We start from the raw sequence: 4,472 nt of genomic DNA, 5'->3' as shown, positions 1-4,472 counted from the left end.
TTTGGTACTTCTTTATTAAAGAATCCATAGAGGTACATAGGGCGGGAAACACTAAACAATGGCTATCAGTTCATTAACAATGCGATCCAATTATGTCCTCTACTTGCTCTCATCGGAGACAACAGAGTGCGCCGAGAGCCCAAGCTGGCGGCTACCCTCCTCACAGCTAAGTTTTGCACTTACGCCATTGAGGGGGATGCCTGATACCATTGGGGACGGCGGGGACGGCCGGGGGACGGCCGGACACGGCACTATGATGGTGACCCATTTGCGAATGTATGTTTTGAGCTAAGAACGTGTGCGACATGAACGCCTCAGTAGCTGCGCCGTCAGCTCGGCGTGTTTGCAAGCGAGGGTTCCCGAATTCGATTTCCAGACTGGTGGGAGATTTTCTCCGCTCGGGGACTCTGTGATGTGTTGTCCTTCCTTCGCACCATGATAACTGATATTCCACTGTTGAGGTGACTGAATGGGCGCGTCCAGAAAGCCTACAAAAAATTAAAAAACTTGTTCAACAGGTACAGCCGATGTTGGTCTTCCACGGCTTACCGGAAGGCCTGTGACAGGTGGGCAGATGAAACAGCGTATGAGATACTAATACCACTATCAACTGTATCCGTGAAACATCGAGCAATGAAGAGCGTATACGCTGTCAATCCTCATCTCGTAACGCCCACTTTATGTGGAAAGCTGTTGCCGAATTTACACAACACTTTTCCTATTTGTGCTGAAGACATAAAATAGATGAGGACGTGAGACTTTGCGAGATGAAGTATCAATATTTCAGTTGTACCATCCACTGAAGAGTGTGACATGTACGAGAAAAATGAGAAAGGCCCAAATAATTTAAAAAGGTGGAATATAAATATGATGCAACAGAACACACGCTAAGAAAGAGGCTTACCTAATTTAAAAAAAGAAAGTGAAAGATGCGAAAACAAACAGTGCATGCTTTATCAGTGTCAGACTTGGAGTGAAAGTTTTTACGAGCCAGCTACTGAGGCCCAAATGGAGATCTAAATTAATTTAGGAAATGTTTGCTGAACAATTCTTTATCATACAAACAGTATGTTCTAGTCATGAATGGAAATGTCATCCACAGTTCGACAATACAGTGCTGGATGAATGTTGCTGCAGAAAATTACATCCCCAATTCGACGCTCTGGCGTTCGATACTATTACGCAAGTGGGGTGCAATTACATAAATGGAGCGACTGTGAAAGCTGAATTCCCTTGAGTAAGAGAAATGAAATTTATGGAACCTGCCAAAATGTCTGTTAATCAACGCTTTTACCTGAGTGAATCAGTAAGGCTAATTCATATCTTCGAAATTCGTTGTTGCTGGCTAGTGAATACTTCAGATTCACATTCCGGCTATTAATCTAATTACTGCAGCCTTACACCGACGTTGCACGACCAGCTCAGTGTATCAGCTCGACAAAGCATTTAATATTGAATGTAAAACTTTGACGTCAGAGCGAGGGGCTAATTATGGTGAAGTGGAGATAAATCCATAACGACACAGTGCCAGACAAATGCTAATCGTGTAACCTGTTCTCGCTGTTCTCCAGACTGTTTCCTACAATTTGATGCGGTTTATCCCGTGTGTAACAGTTATTTCAAAACTGTTGCTATAAAAGTACGCTGGTTTCATTTACAAATGGCTGCTGACGACAACGGTACTTAGTTTTCTCATTTACCGTAGACGCATCGCAGGTAATTAGCTTCATTACCAAATATTATTTTTAAATTATCGTCAGAATTATCAATAATACGCAAGCTCTGTATGACCTACTGCATCATATTGCGGCATATAGTGCAATGTACTTTCAATATAACATCTAAAAATGCCGTACGGAATGTCTAGGTTAAAAATACTGGATTTTAGATACCATACGCCGATAACTCGCAAGTGATTACGCATTTAGTTGATGCAGAAAACGAAATACAACCATAATATACACAAGACTACCTCTTACAAACACTGAATAATTTTTAGATGGATGGCCGGCCGCGGTGGCCGTGCGGTTCTAGGCGCTTCAGTCCGGAACCGCGTGACTGCTGCGGTCGCAGATTCGAATCCTTCCTCGGGCATGGATGTGTGTGATGTGCTTAGGTTAGTTAGGTTTAAGAAGTTCTAAGATCTAGAAGACTGATTACCTCAGATGTTAAATCCCATAGTGCTCAAAGCCACTTGAACCATTTTTTTTAGATGGATGCTGTTGATATAATCACAGATATACTTGAAGTTATATGAGGCTACAGATACTGCAATATGAAATAGCTCAGTAGGCAGTTCACTTTAAGAGAAATAGACACCTCTAAAACGAGCAGTCACAGAATTGGAAACGAAAACATATGTACAAGGAAGACAACTGCGATGAAATCTTGGGTAACAGAAAAAACTTCAGTAGGTCGATGAAAGAAGAAAACAATATTCAGGGAAAATCTGGAATACAATAAGTCACTTAGAAAAGAAATAAATAGGAAGTGCAGGGAAAAAATGACCACATGAAAAACGTGAATAAATTGAAAAACAAATTACGTTCGTACGGGCTGACTCTACACATAGAAAATCCAACCTTCGTTGAAATTAAAAACAAGGGCGGCAACATTAATAGTGCAATCGGAATTCCACTGTTAAATGCAGAGTAGAGAGTGGATACGCAGAAAGAGAACATTGAGGTAGTCTGTGAGGGGGAGAACACATCTGTTGATGTGATAGAAGGAGAAACAGGAGACGAGACGGAAGAGATATGGGATCCACAATTAGGATGATGATTTAGACGAGCTTTGGAAGACTTAAAATAAAATAAGCCAGAAGCGATAGATAACATTCCATCGGAATCTGGGGCATAGGAAGCAAAACTATTATTCACGTTGGTGTGTACAATGTATGAGCCTGACGGTAAACCATCAGACTTTCAGAAAAACTTCATCCACGCTATTATTATGGCTGAAGGAGCCGACAAGTGCGAGAATTATCGCACAATCAACTTACCAGCTGATGCAAACAAGTTGCTGACATGAATAAAATATAGAAGAATGGAAATGAAAAATGAGAATCTGTTAGATGACGATCAGTTTGGCCTTAGGAATGGTAAAAGCACCAGTGAGGTAATTCCGAATTTGTGGATCATAATGGAAGCAAGACTAAAGAAAAATCTAAACACATTCCTAGGATCAGTAGAGATGGGTAAAGCGTTTGACAACATCAAATTGTGCAGGATGTTTGAAATTCTGAGACAAATGGGGTAAGTAATGTGGAAAGGCGAGGAATATCAAAAATGAACAACAGCCAAGAAGGAGCAATAAGAGGGGAAGATCAAGAACGATGTGCATGTATTAAAAATGATGCAAGACAGGGATGTAGGTCTTCTCCCATGCTGCTCCAACTGTACGTTGATGAAGCTATGACGGAAATGAAAGAAATTTTCAAGAGTACTATTAAAATACAAGTTGGAAGGATATCAGTGTTTATATTCGCTGATGACATCCCTATTCTCAGTGGAACTAAAGAAGAGGTACATGATCTGTTGAATGGAATGAAGAATTTAGAGTACCGAATATGGACTGAGAGTAAATCGAAGAAAGACGAAAGTAATGAGAAGTAGGAGAAAAGAGAGCAATGAAAAACTTAAGACTGGATATGGGGATCTCCAAGTGGACGAAGTTAAGGAATTCTGCTACCTACGCAGCAAAATAACCTTTGATGGACGAAGCAACGAGGATATAAGGAACATACTATCACGGGAAAAAGTGGATTACCGACCAAGCCAAGTCTTCTAGTATACAACGTCTTAATTTAAGAAAGATATTTCTGAAAACGTAAATCTGGAGCAGAGAAGTATGTGGCAGTTGGAATGGACTGCGGTGAAACCGGACCAGAAGAGAATCAAAGTACTTGAGATGTGGTGCTGCAGAAGAATGAGGAAATTTGGTGCACTGATAAGGGTATCACAAGGTTCTCCACAGAATTGCCGAAGAGAAGAATATATGGAAAACATTGAGAAGAAGAAGGGATAGGATGCTAGGACATCTGTTAAGACATCAAGGGATAATATTGGAACAAATAAGCCCTCGGTCACAAATATTAAGTCAAAAATGACCTGGTTTCGACGCTACCATGAGCGCCGTCTTCAGAATTCGACTAACTGTTCTAAAACATATTAGGTATATAGTACATTAATAAAATTAAAGTTTGTACTGACTGGAAAACATGCAGTACTTACAAATCACATATTAAAAAAGATCTAAGCCGGAAAGGCGACGTCATGAACAGTTGTGAGATGGCGAGCCGCTAAGGGCTGCTCGTACTGTGAACAAGGATTGCAACGAGACTGAGGTGCCCACGTTGGAAAGTGTGGGCGAGTAAACATGGTGTTGCTACGAGCGCCATCTAGTAGCCGCAGAAACAACTAGGATACTGTACATTCAAAATTAGACACATGAAATTGTGATGCAGCTGATTC

This window comes from Schistocerca nitens, chromosome 8 (assembly GCF_023898315.1).
Source record: "Schistocerca nitens isolate TAMUIC-IGC-003100 chromosome 8, iqSchNite1.1, whole genome shotgun sequence".
Classification (NCBI taxonomy): Eukaryota; Metazoa; Arthropoda; class Insecta; order Orthoptera; family Acrididae; genus Schistocerca; species Schistocerca nitens.
This window is presented reverse-complemented; position numbering follows the sequence as displayed.